The sequence below is a fragment of the Fulmarus glacialis genome, unplaced genomic scaffold (assembly GCF_000690835.1).
Source record: "Fulmarus glacialis isolate BGI_N327 unplaced genomic scaffold, ASM69083v1 scaffold23786, whole genome shotgun sequence".
Lineage (NCBI taxonomy): Eukaryota > Metazoa > Chordata > Aves > Procellariiformes > Procellariidae > Fulmarus > Fulmarus glacialis.
In genome coordinates this window covers 6,717-20,643 of record NW_009217798.1, presented here as the reverse complement: position 1 = coordinate 20,643, position 13,927 = coordinate 6,717, and the positions used below count along the sequence as shown (strand labels likewise).

General features: G+C 35.9%; 1 long non-coding RNA gene across 1 annotated transcript in view; it reads left to right on the top strand.

The window, feature by feature from the left end:
- The first annotated feature begins 499 nt into the window (after positions 1-499).
- LOC104078259 overlaps positions 500-13,927 on the top strand; it is a 14,927-nt gene continuing 1,499 nt past the window's right edge. The window contains exons 1-2 of the long non-coding RNA XR_683534.1: positions 500-522; positions 1,835-1,919. This is a non-coding gene — a long non-coding RNA (uncharacterized LOC104078259). The remainder of the gene's footprint in view (positions 523-1,834; positions 1,920-13,927) is intronic.

Genomic DNA, 13,927 nt, shown 5'->3' with positions numbered 1-13,927 from the left:
CTCAGTTTCTGTCAATAACAATTTCAATCCATTTGTTATTAAACTTATGAACAGTTGCAGGCTTTAAAGGAGAAGGGAAACTTGGGGCATAAATTTTTAAGTAAATTTCTTGGTAGACATCAAACGAAGAATTGCAAAACTTCGAAAACTTCATAAGAACTTGGTGCAGAACAAGCATAGGTATTTGAATGGGAAGCTTCACAAATGTAGCTATAATAGTGATATGAAACCCTTAAACTGAAAGCTGTAAAACTAACTGGAGGGGGAAAATAGGAGCAAAAGTGTGTTCTATAAATAATTGGTTAAAGTAGAACTTTCTGGAATACTGCGTTTTCTGTTGTTGTTTTTAAAAACTCTGGGAAGAGGAGCAAGACCCAAACTTATCTTCAGTTTCTTTCCACAAAGAACATGAAATTTACTCCAAACTTCTTCTTTATTATTTCAGATGTTGGATGAAAATAACCATCTTATTCAGTGTATAATGGACTATCAGAACAAAGGAAAGACGTCTGAATGCTCTCAGTAAGACATTAATCCAAATCTACTGTGGACTGGGTGAATTTCCGTCTAGATCACCATTATTGATTTGTTTAGCTCACCTTGTAGGAGAACTGTGCTGTGAAGAACATAAAAGTATTGCTGCAGATAATACACTTACAATTTATGGTTATTTTATTTGCCGTATGACTATCACTGCTGTCGCTGAAATGTTGCAACTTGCCTACTGCAAGTTGATGTCGTCATGGTGACGCCCATAAAAATGGGGACTGTATAACCAAGACCTTTTTCCTCTGCATCATAATTACACTTTGGGAAAGAGGTAGTTTTCTTCTCAAACCTTTCAAAATCATGTAGGAATGGACCTTTCTTCTTCCTGACGGCATGTTTGAAAACTACCCGCTTACCACTTGCCCAAGAACGAACAAGCTTGTCATAAAAGTTTGACTTGCCAGAATATCCCATGTGGACTTGCTGTCTAGTGGAGTCTCTGGAGAGTGATCTAAGAGAACTGTGGAAGGAGTGATTTATTAAAGAATATTATTTTCCCATTACTCTTTTCTGGCATGGGATGATCATGGCACCCTTGTAATTGGACAAATATGGGGTCCTACAGCAGACGGGGTGTCACAGTATGGCTCATTTCCCTTGCTAAGAGAACTGATAGTCTGGGAGTAGGAGGTGGGTCATAAATAGTAGGTATTTTTGCTTTAAGGGAATGCTTTTATTGTAGCACAGTTGTTATATTAAGCTGTTTGCAAGCCTATAGTTATGTATTCTTAATCTGTTCCTGCTTTCAAGATTATTTCTGTGACTGTGGGCTGGATGTTGAGACTCTGGAATGTGGTTCTGTAGCAGAAAAATCATTCCATAGCAAACTTCCAAAGCTCAGGGTCCTGATGAAATGCTTGCACTGTTCTTTGTCATGATTCATGTAAATCTATGGTATCTTGTATCTGGGAACATAATTCCCTAGTGTTTGTGATGGAAATTACACCAAACAGCCACACACACACTGTATATGTCTCCTGGTGACTTAGTTTAGGTCAGGAAGTGAAATAGGTGAGAACAATGTCACCCAGCTTTAGATTTTTGCATAGCAAGACAGAAGTTGTAGAGAAGATATAGGCACAGATTTGATGGAGGCATTGGGAAAGATTGGGTAATAGGTAAGTGTGAGGGAAAAGGCTTAGGATTCCTAATAATGGTCCTCTTGTAAGTCTCTTGAATCTTGTTTTACATAGGTAACTTTCTTTACATGTGTAGAATTAAAGTAAATTCTGATGTTACTGTATTTGTGACTTAAGATCTGTTTTGCTTTTGTTTGTTTTGATAGATACCAGCAGATGCTGCATACAAACTTGGTTTACCTAGCCACTATAGCTGACTCCAACCAGAACATGCAGTCTCTACTACCAGCAGTAAGTACAAAACAGTGTAAAAGTAGGGAATAGATTTCATTTGGGTTCCTGGAGGAAAAAAATCAAAACCAAACAAAAGTGTTTGAGGTAATGACCAAACATGTAGCCTCTGATTTACTGTACAGTGACTACATGATACAGTGTCTCTTTCGTGCTATATTTGGAGTAATCTCACTGCTTAGGTCTTGCACAAAATCTGACTTGTTTAACTGAAGACTGTAATTCTGACTTAAACACGCAGTGCCCAGATTATCTGGCCTGCCTCATAGATAGTCTTAGATTTTTTTTTTTTTTTTTATTTTTTTGCCCCTCAACTGAGAACTCTAGTGGTATGGCTTTTAGTCAGCTCTTACAGTACTCTGTTTTCCCTCTTACATTAGGGAAAGGTGGGGGGGGATGGGTTTTTTTTCTTTTTTTCCCACTGGAATATCATCCATTCTTTTGCCTCAGTTGAATGAGGTTGGGTAAATCTTTGCTTTTCTGTACTCTAGGTGAGTCTCTTAAATTCTTTGCCTCTCTCCTGTATCAGAAAGCAACCTTTTTTAAGATGCGTTAATGATAATATGCAAGAAACAAGGTCACACAGGCTTAACTTGAAACACTGCATTGCTTTACAAATGAAGCATTTCTTGGATAATACTTGCTATCTTTTTTTTTTGATCTGGAGTTTTCTGAACCTGTTTTCCTGAACTCTATTTTATAAGATACCTCAAATTTTTCCCCCCTTTCCATTGTTTATAGAGCAGTAAGGAAAGATACAACAAACATTAAAAAGTGATCTGTTTGCTTTTTGTGTTAATCAGAAAGCTTGGGGAGTTCATTGTGAGTAACACAAGGAAGTTCTTTGTTTTTTGGTAATAAGACTTTTCTGGAATTAATGTAGTCTTGATTCATTTCTGTAATATGAAGCTAAAAAGAATGTCTATAAAACAGCCATTCCTAGATACTAGTTTTCATCAACTGAAATTGAATTACTTTTTCTTTGGTCTCTGGAGAAGTGTTCTCCAATCATTGCTACTAGCAAAGCATCCTTTCAAGTTGGTACCTAGAGGACTATAGAAACAGTGCTTCATTATGTCCAACCTGTTGTGCCTGTAGAGGCTTCTCTTTTTATAAATCCATGCTTGTAGCTGAGGGGGAGGGAAAGAAACCTTTAAGAGGGCTGTGTGTATTACTCAACTAATATGTATTTGGAGGCTTAATTCATATCCTGGTTCTGATGACAACTGGAAATGAATTTGACCTTGTCCTAGTCCCTGGTGAACAGCCCTGTTCTTAAAGTTGAATGTGATGACATTCTCTTCTTAAAAGAAAATGAGGATGGGGCCGGGAAAGACTTTCACACATCAGGACTGAAGTGCATTTCTGATCTTGAATGTAAGGAATATTCCACAGTCGTGAGAAAATAGCGTAGTGTGTTTTTGGTGGGGGCTGGGGGGGGGGCGTATTTGGGCAACTGAGGGGGGGAATAAAAAGGTAGCCTCTTGTTTTTTCTTTCAAACTAAAATACAAAATGAAATTTAGATGTTCAACCTTACTTAAGTATAGACGCTCTGACCTACCAAGTCAGATCTTTGAAGATTTGCCTGAAGTATGGTAACATAATCAGATAAAATGAGTTTTTGTTTGGGTTTTTAGAAAAATATTCTTTAAATTCTTTCTGTCTTCCCAACAAATTCTAGCCAGGAGAATTTGGGAGCATGTGAGCTACTGCTTTTTTCAGTGCAAGATAAACTGCTTCAGACTCTTTTCCTTTATTGGCTTTCCATTTAAGAACTGATGAGGCTCAAGTTGACTTGGAAGTATTATGTTTCTGTTCACCATGCTTCTGTGTCAGCTGTTGAAAGTCTTACTAAGTTCAAGGGTTGTGGGTGGCAACAGTTAAATACGGAGCAAAAGACAGTGTGTGTAAACATCTACTATTTTTAATAGTAAAATACATCAACTTTATAGTACTACCATTACAGTAGTTTCCCACATAACTTAGGAGGGCTTGAGTCTGGATAGCTTCTGATGTTGGATCGTATCTGATCTACTCATATCTGGAAGATTGTTCCCCTAGTAAACTATACTGTCTTTTTTGTTTAAATTTTGTTTTGTTTTTGTTTCAGTTTGGTAAATACACTATCAAGAAATTTAACTATTATATAACAACTTAACTATTACTCTTTATAAAATGCTTTTTGTGATAAAATGAGGTTGAAAAGAGAATACTGGTGTTAAGATAGCATTCACACTGAACAAAAGAGCTAAATGATCAGGTTCACTGAAGTTTTTAATATAAGCTAAAATGACTTGAACCTGATGATAAGTTCATTGTATCGTCTCACAATACTCGTTAGGCTTAATGCTTCATCTTTTTGGGAAAAATGCTTGTAGTCAGCTTCTGTGTCTTTGTCCACATCTTTCAGAATGTGCTATTCTAATCAAATGACTGTACATCGTTTCTGAAAGTGTGGTGTTGCCTGCAGAGAACAAGATAAATCTTACACTGAACAAAAGTATAGTGAACCAAATATGTTGTGCAGAGAAATGCTTCTATAAAGGGGCCTGGAAGTGAGGCAAAGGTGAAGCAAGCGTTGCAGGGTGTGGGTGAAGGGAACTGGAAAAACTTTGACACTCCAGTGTCATAACAAGGCTCCTGTTGTCTTTGTATGCATGATAAATTTAAAGTATTAAATTATGACTTCTGGGCTAAGAGACCTTCCTTCACAACAGAAGACAAAAGAAGTGTGAGGTTAATCTCCTTGAGTCAACTAGTCTTTTCTCAGCCATGTCAACAGCAGTATTATTAAGGGCAGGGCTATTTTGGAGTGTCTTCCCAGCTGGACGAGAGTGGTGGCTAAGTCCACGTGTGAAGTTGATGCAACTTTTTGCTGCCTCTTTCCAAATTATGGCAAGTATTCTCTTTCTTGGACAGCAGTCAAAAGTCTACTTACCGCCACCATATAGGATAAGCTACCTTCCCAAAAAGGGCTTGTATGGTGAGGAACACAACACTGTTGCATTCTTTTAGTTTTCGTTGGTGCTACTTCTGAGTGAGGCAACAGCAAAGTATTAGTCTCCTTGAATTGTAGAGAGCAAAGATGCAATTGAAGTTTGTTACTGGGACTTCCAAGAGAACCTGTGAAAAATAATAGTGAAGTATTGGGTGTGTGTGTTTCTAAACACATTAAATCTCAAACTGCAGAATAGGCATCTTATCCTCCCCGACTTTTATTTTTCGTTTTCTTGAGAGAGAGTGTGTTAGTGGCATTAAAAAGTCATTGCAAACTATTGAATTAAAAAAACCCTAACTTTCGCACTTGGACTTTTTCCCTCCCCCATATGTCTTCATTTTGCCAAATAGTTATAAGAAAACAACGCATGACCATCACTTTATTGGGAAAAATAGAGGGAAACTTTTATCCTGCACTCCAGCCTTTTCACTTTGGCATTAGTTTTATAGCAGGCAAATATTGAGGTCTGCAGGAATTATTTGATTTGGAACATTTGTTTTGGTTTTTTTTTTTAAAATGCAGAAAAAGTGTTTGGGTTTTTTTCTTAGTTTTTCTTACATAATGCAACGTGCCTTCTGTCAGCATGCAGAGAGCACTTTGTTTCAATGTGTATTTCAAGAAGGTGATGAAAACAAATGCTTGTGATTATTGCTCACTTCTATAATGTGCCAGTTTCTTCCAATAGCAAGCTAAACTCTGTATGTGAAGTGACTTCCAAGAAAACTCATTGTGTCAGTTATAGAAAAATGTGCACATCGCATTAAATTGTTTTTCTAAATTTCATAATATTGGAAAGGTTATTAATAAAGTTATCAATAAAAAAGTGATTTTTTTCTTGCTTGAGATACTTCTCTCAAAACTAATGCTTTCTGTAGGACTTGCGAAATCCTTTAATGTATGCTGTTCCCAAACTTGCCACACAGATTAGGGCGGAGTCCATGCCATTTTAGTTACAAAACACTTCTATATAAAATGGTGATTGCTTTTTATAAACACCCAGCTTCAACAAACGCTGAAATGCTGGTTACTTCCAAAGAAACTGCTTCAAGAGGTAAAACCATTAAACATCATTACTAGTGCCTGACTAAAACTTTTCTTCGAGTTCCTTATTGGAAGATGGGTTTTTTGTTTTGTTTTGGTATGTTTTTTTTAAAGCTGCAGAGTTCAGGTGGCTGAATAGGAGTCTTCAATGTAAGAACAGTTTTACTCAATCAGTGGAAAGTGTCATATGATCTTAAATACACTTGGGTATTTTTCAAAGGGGTAATATTCAATCTATGGTTTTAATGTACTTGTGATGTGATTAGTTTGTGGAAACAATTCAGAGTCTTAGGAACTGAACACTGCACTATGCTTTTTTTAGTAGCCTTCATTTTGAACATAAAAGTTGTCTAAAATACATATGTTAATTGAATTATCTTGATACATTTTTTTCTTGAAAAAAGCAAGATGGCATCCAGAAAAGAAAAATATGGCTCAGTTTTAATAGCTTAAAATAAACTTTGCAAATAAAACTCCTGTTACGGCAGATGAAAGGAATCCTAAATTAATAAAATTTTTGTTCAGTTATGTACCAAATGCCTGGGGAAGTCTGCTGTCTGTGGTAGTACAGCAGAAAGTCTGTTTGTGGTGTCTGCTTTCTGCTGATCACAACTGGTATCAGTTTTAAACTGCTGGCTTAATTCTGTGTATATTGAATGTTAGTGTGTTGATTAAATTAGTTTTAAAGTAGATACACAAAGCAGTATGGTATATTATTCTGCATTAGCCTTTCAGAACACAAGTCCATGCCAAATTCAAGTTCAACTATTTGTAAACTGAATTAATAGAGAACAGAGCAAAAGAAAGGTTGAATGTTTCCTGTCAAGAGGCAAGTGAGCTATTAGTCAGAAACGGAGCTTGGATTTTGAAGAATAATTGCTCTGATTAGGTGATTGTTAAACAGTTTTCAAAAATCATAATAATTTCTAAAGACTTTTCAAAAGAGAAACATTAGGTAGCAGATTTTTTGAGAAAGGGAGGAAAGATGTTGCATTCATATTATGCGAGTACACGCCAAGAAACTTTCCTGCAGCTCTTCAAACAAGAGGCAAGTAGAGCCACTGTGGTTGAGATGGGTAAAAGAAATTAAGCTTCACATTCCTTCTGTTATTAGAAGCTATCAGGCTAGTGCAAATCCGTAATTGATAAAAGCTAATCTATTTGTGCTTGCATCCTCCCTGAAGAACATAATTTCTTAAATTATTCCTTCCTTCAACTCTTCGTACTCTACCTTCTTACTTGCTATGTTGATTTTGCATAGCAAAAAATACTTCCTGTGTTTTGTGAACAAGAAACGCATGGGGTAAGCCTCCTTTGGTAATAGTCTCTAGCTCCCAGTTAATTAGGCTTTGTCGCTAAAGAATGGGAAATGTGGCACACTTAGGTTCATGTTGTAGTGCCACATTACTCTAAGAATTCAACGTTACCACTGTGTTAGTGATCTCGAATACTCACTTTGAACAAAATGGTTAATGAGACTTTTCTTGAAGTTGTACAGTATTACTGGTCTGTTAGAGATGAGATTTAATTCTTTATTGCTGTCAGTAGCCTAGTTCTTAGGTATGACTGCAGTAACCAGTCATAAAAGCAATGCGTTATGATCTAGCTGTACAAGTACTTACAGAGAGGTCTAGTGTGTCTATCACTTAATTGTTTTTGCTCCAAGGCCCGCACATGGTCATCTGTATCCATTTTCTTTCTTTGAGGCTCTGCATGCTATTTGACCTCTGATCTCTCAGTGAACACTCTGATTGCCTACATGTTCATTGTATGTAAAAATGTGGTTATGGGATATTGACCAAAAGAGAACTAGTTTTACAAATAGCTACTCAGATGATTTTTTTTTTTTGGGTGGAGCATGAAAGAACACATCCATCACTCTTACCAGGAAACTGAAAGACTACTCATTATGGGAAGGAAATCTTGTAAAATTGTCAGTAGTACAAGCTTTTTAGAAGACTGAAAGGCAAAACAACCAAATTTGCTATGGTTGGAGTTTTGTGGGTTTTATCTCCCCTAGCCTGTTTGTTGAATTTTTGTAACAACACCAGCCCTTACGTTGATACGCATCTTTTCGGGCTGATAGTGTTATCCTGCTTTAGTAAAGGAGAATTGAGTATGCTGCATTTTTAAAAGAATTTTCAGATTGTGGATCCTCAGTTTATCCACATATGCCGTGGTCTTACAATAAAAATTGCTTTTCCACATTGTTCGTTTTGCTCCAGAGAGGCTTTTAAATGTTGGAAAAAAGTTTGGCTGTTGTTTGACAAGATTTCCTTTCAATAGTCATGGTTATGCTGACACAACCAGAGCTGTGCTCTCATCAGCTGCAGTTCTGCCTTGTGATGTTTTAAAGTTGTATGATGAATCAGTCTGGAGAAACAGTCCAGATTAATTAGGTGGAAAGGGGGATATTTTCATTCTGGATTAATTCAGATTAGCCACAGGGCTATGTAAATGGCTGTGTTGGCACAACTGAAAGGGTAGTATTGGGAAACAGAGAGCAGCTGGAGGGAGCTTCTTAAGCCAGAAATTCTACGAAAAAAATCAGAATATGGGAATTTAAGTTATTAGCATGTTAGGAGTGAATTCATAGACCGCTAGTGTGCTCCACTTTAAATAAGAGGATCACTCTAACTTCTGTAAGCTACTTTACATGTATTGCTAATCAGGTGTGTCCACATGGGGAGCTAGTGCACTGTACACAGAAAACTACTTATAGTGCCTGCTAACTTCTGTGGCTGATTAGAAATCAGTAAAAATAGCAGACAATTTGAATTAGGAGTATGCTTAAAGTGTAATTCTTTCATACTTGAAGATGTGATTTGCCTCTCTGCTGTTCGGTATCTGCACAATAAATACCTATTTGAACCGTAGGCAGTCTGCTGAGTGCTGTACCAGGCAGTCTGGTAACATAGATGCCGAGTCCTTTAGCCTGTATGGTTTTGCTGTTTCCTCAGTGAAATGCTCTGAGGGTTGTGCAGGATTCTTTCTGCTTTAATTGAGTTTACATAAGGCCTTCTAGCTGGAATAGAGGTGGAATTTTTCTCTTAGGTTACTAAATGCAAGCAAAACCTGTAAATATTGGACCAGATATTAAACCATCTTAAAAGCCAAAGAGGCAGGAGGTAAACAGCTGTGGAACAGAAAGCTCCTGCTTTTGAGGGCAGATATGAACTGCATTTGATGTGGGAATTATAGAGTACATCTGAAGTTGTCTAGTTTCTGTAGCTCAGTGTTCCCCAAGTCAATGTCCACAGTTAACTTACTCCTAGTCACTTAAAATAAAACCATCTGAATTTGTACCAGATTATTTAACCTTTGATTTAAATGATTTCTAGTTATGTCAAGAGTTAAGAATTTTGTGTGATTACTTTTTGAGTACGAGAAGAGCTATTGCTATGTGGACATTAGGTATTTTAGGGTTACATTTTCTGGTTGTTAAAATGATGCTAAAGAATATTTGTACAGTGAAATATTTTTATATAGTGATATATGCAATTTGAAACAACTGAAGATTCTGATTTCCTCTTTAAACAACGTGTTTAAGTATTACATTATGTACTCTTCTAACATTTTGTTCAAATATTAAGTTAGAGTTTTGAAGATACTGATGTAAATTGAGATTTAGAAACTGGTTGTCATTCTAAATTTAGAATTCCTTACTGCTAGTGTCACAACTGGTACTCCAACACTGAAAGCACAAATTACATTTGTAATTAACTTAACTATTTAGACATGATTGTAAGTTTTTTTTCAAATAGAAATCCTCCCTACCCCCAAATATTACACTTGTTGAGAATTGATACAGTCTCTATTTTTTTCATTTAAGATACTCTCAGTACTAGAATACCCTGCACCTTGCAGAAGGAGAGTCGTAACCCAATTAAATAAGTTTCGCCTCTTTCAAATCTCAAAAATGTATTCCTTTATGATCTTATTTCCCAGTCTGACACCTCAGTAAGTACTCTGCAGGTGCCATCACCACCTATCAACAGAGTACTGTTCTCTGAGACTGGGACAGGTGCTGTGATATTAGCAATGCGATATTAGCAGGGCAGAGTACCTCCTGGGATGGGATATTTTGCTTTGCAGAAAATGGTATTTGAGAACTGAAAACAAAGATGATTGATTAAATCCTGAGTTAGGGCTTCTCTTAGAAAGATCAGAAGGCTTTTACATTTGTGTTCCATGTAGCTTTTAATTGTTATTCTGGGAGAATTTCAAGAAAATGGTATTTTTGATAGTGTACTTTAAATATCTATTGCAATTTGTAATGATTAGCAATACTGTGTTTTAGTGTGCTTAACGGTATTTCCTGTCTTTTACTTTTTATTGATGACTGAGTTGGGTATTCCACCTCAGTTTTTATGACAATAAATGTTCCGTAAACAAATCTTTCAACCTGCTATTGATGGTAAGAAAAATCTGATAATACAAAGTAGGGCAGAGAAGAGATGATAGATGAAAGTTCCAGGTGTACAATTCCACCATGGCAGCTTTTATTGTATTCTGTCTTGCATTTGATCTAATTTATTATTTAAAAGAAAATACTCTTAAAAAAAAAAAAAAATGCAGTTTGGCTGTTGTTTTAAGTGTATGCTTTCAAATAACTTCTGGGTTTAGTACGATTTTGTTTGCTGAAAGTTGTCAATTAAAATCTAATGGGTTTTTTTAATGTGTCTTTGCTACAACTGCAGGTCAGTTTCAGTCTTTTTCCAGTTCAGATTTCCAGAGTTGGACAAAATAGCTTACAATTTTTTTTTTTACGCTCTGACGAATCTTAAATGCTCATAGCGGCCATAAATTGTAATCTGTGCGTTTGGGGAAGTGAGCCGAAAATTGTTGTTTAGCAAGTGAGGCTGTGTCTAACATCTTACTTCTAATTCTTTCATTTACTTTTTACTAGTAAAATATTTAACATTTTCTACTTCATAATTGGAATAAAATCAGCAGTGGTTTTGATTTCCATTCCTTTCTGTCACTCATCCAGCAGAAGGAGGGAAGTAGCCTTTCCTTTGTTTCTGTTAACCTAACTACATTTGGATGTCATTTCACCCTTCACATCTAGACTGAATGGGTAGGGTTCATGTTGGGAAACTTTCGTTTCACAAAGAGTGGGGAGGTTTTTTTCTTTTCTTAGTATTTGGCTTTTGAATACTGTGTTGTCATTTTGTTTTTTAAAAGGTCTTTATCATGCATAGTGCATATTACTGGGGATAGTCAATTTCCTTAACTTCTGTAAAGAACAAAAAAGGTTAAATGACCCAGGGTTTTGGGGGGCGTTGGGTTTGGTTTTGGTTTTTTTTTTTCCCTAAATTAAAGATGATTTAAAAGAAGTTTATCACCTATAAAAGCCCGGATCAAGTCTGATAGAAATAGGGAAGTTGCCATTTTAAAACAATTTTTTCTTGTTTTCTTCTGCCTGCGGCCAGTAGAAAAATACTCTGGAGGAATTTCACTGGGGAATAATTGTATCTGCAGGAGACATTTCTTTTTAATTACTATCAGGTAGCGATTGGTTTATGACCCTGACATGAAGGCTTACAACACACTTCTAAATATCCTAAATAATATAACTGTTTTGATTGCGTATATGTATGTGTAATTATCTCTGAATCTTACTTAAACTTTGTTCTAGTGTCTTGTGTCAATGAATTCCTCAGGTTTATGTGATGTATGTGGTGTCTTGTATGTTTAATGTTATTCCTCAATTTACTGACCATTCTCCTGGGGTTTTCTTTGTTGTTAAAACATAAATTGGATGATCTACTTTTTGTATGCATCATACATTAAATTGTATTTCTGTCATATCCTCTTATGTACATTTCCTTTTGATGTTTAAAAAAAAGGAAAAAAAAAAAAACAAAAAACACACAAAAAACCCCCAAGAAACAAACAAACACACAACCAACAAACAAAAAACCAAACACCACCCCCCCAACCAATAACAATAACAAAAAAATCCCACTGTCCTTTTTGACTTGTTTCAGGTGAAAGACATTCAAAGTCTTTTATCACTGGTTGCATGTCTTTGGGATCCTTCTGCTTTTACAGTATCTTTTTGTGATTGCTTTCCTCAAATCGAGCATGCATCAGGATCACAAATACCATTGCTTTTTTTTTTTTTGCATATTGGACCTCACTTTCGATATATCAAGTACTGCAGATAATCAGAAAGAGAACACAGGTATTTTGAATAGTTTGTATGGATTATTTTTTGATTACTTTATCCCACCAAACTGTCTGGGTGGTGGTCAAGTCTTTTTTTTTTCTGTATTGGTTGCAGTTATGAAGAAAGAGTAGTTCAAAATTCAATGTAATTGCCATATATTTATCCATGTTGAATTTCACCAGGCACCATTCTGCTTATTCTTTCTTCCACAGTTTTCAGTAATTAATGTTGCAATATCTTCAAATGTTGACATTTACTAAGAAATATTTTCAGGGGACCTCTATATGTTCCTTTATTTGAACTTCGCGTAAGGTTATTGCTTATTTCTTCCCTTTGGGCAGTTTCTGATCAAAGAAAGTGTGTACCCCTGGACAACATATTTTTCCAAATGGCTTTGTCAAAAAACTTGTATTAAGAAGTTTTTGTTAAATATGCAGCTAAGTGGGTTAATTTATATATATGAAAATTTCTAATAGATTAGAAAGATATGACTTCCCTAACACTTTACTAACTCATGTTTATTTTTGTCATCCTTGGAGTTTATAATACTCTAATTATTTTCATCAATTACTTGAAGCTTGGGGAACAAGGCTCACAGATTTATGATTCCTAGAATTGGTCCTACTACTTTTTTATAAAAAGAGGTACAGTGTTCGCCTACCTTCTAATCATCTTACGGGGTAGTTTATTTTAATGAAAGATTGATTTTTTTAGCAGGTTGGACCTTTTTCTTGCATTATTTTAAAGAATCTGAAATGGGTTCACACAGGTCTTTCGGCTGTTTCCATATCCAGAAGCTCCTCCTAAATTATTTTCTGGTAGTACCTGTTTGGGTGTTTTTAATTACTCCTTCAGTTTTCTCAATTCCCTGTGGTTTGTGAAGTCTCTTGCAGGTTTTTGTATCTAATGGGATTTTTAAAATCCTTAATACTTTTTTTACTGTCCTTGAATGTTTGCGCTCTCAACACTGTTTTTTGGTCACTGCAGTGTTTGTCTTAATGTTAAACAACAGTTATTTTGAAAACTTCCAGAATAAATTTCAGAGTTGGGATATATAGCTTTGTCTCAAATAACCTTTGGAGAGTTTTTTTTGTCCATCTTTCCATGCATAAGGGCATGCCCGTGTTTGTGCAGTAACACCTGCAGGATAGCTTAAAACCTAGGTATGATCTAGTACTTTAGTACTTCTAGTACTTTATAGTATTTTTCATTATTGACATGTTGTGTGAACGTTGGGTTTACTAATGATTTATATGTGGAATCTAGGAAGTTCATTTTAATTCTGAAAACATTTCAACTTGGATGGTTTTTGGCTTTGCTCTGTTTGCTGACATGAGGCTGTTGTTACACTCTGAGCTCTAGCTGCTTGTGTGGAGGTACCAAGTGTGTTGGTTTTGCTGGTATTTGTTGGTATTCCAAAAAATACTTGTCTAAATGAAAATTAAAAATAGTCGCTTTTTCTTTTTTGTTTGTTTCTCTGTATATCAGTTTTGATAATTTCTGTTAGATACAAAGGTAGGATGATAGTGAGCTTCTGAAGGTGAAGGAAAGGAAGACTTAGCTGAAGCAGCCTTGCTTTGGTTGCTCACTAATGGAGGAAGATCAAGCAGCATTCCACTCACACTGTTCAGAGAGAAGAGCTGCCTCTCACTCTTACCTTTTCCACCTTCTGCTACTTCTGTTTATAGGATGAGGAATAAACTTGCTTCTAAAAGGTCATTCTCTTCATTGCGAAGGAATGAAAGGAAGAGAAGTCATCTACTTGCTTGCGTTTTCCTTCATCTCCTTCCTTC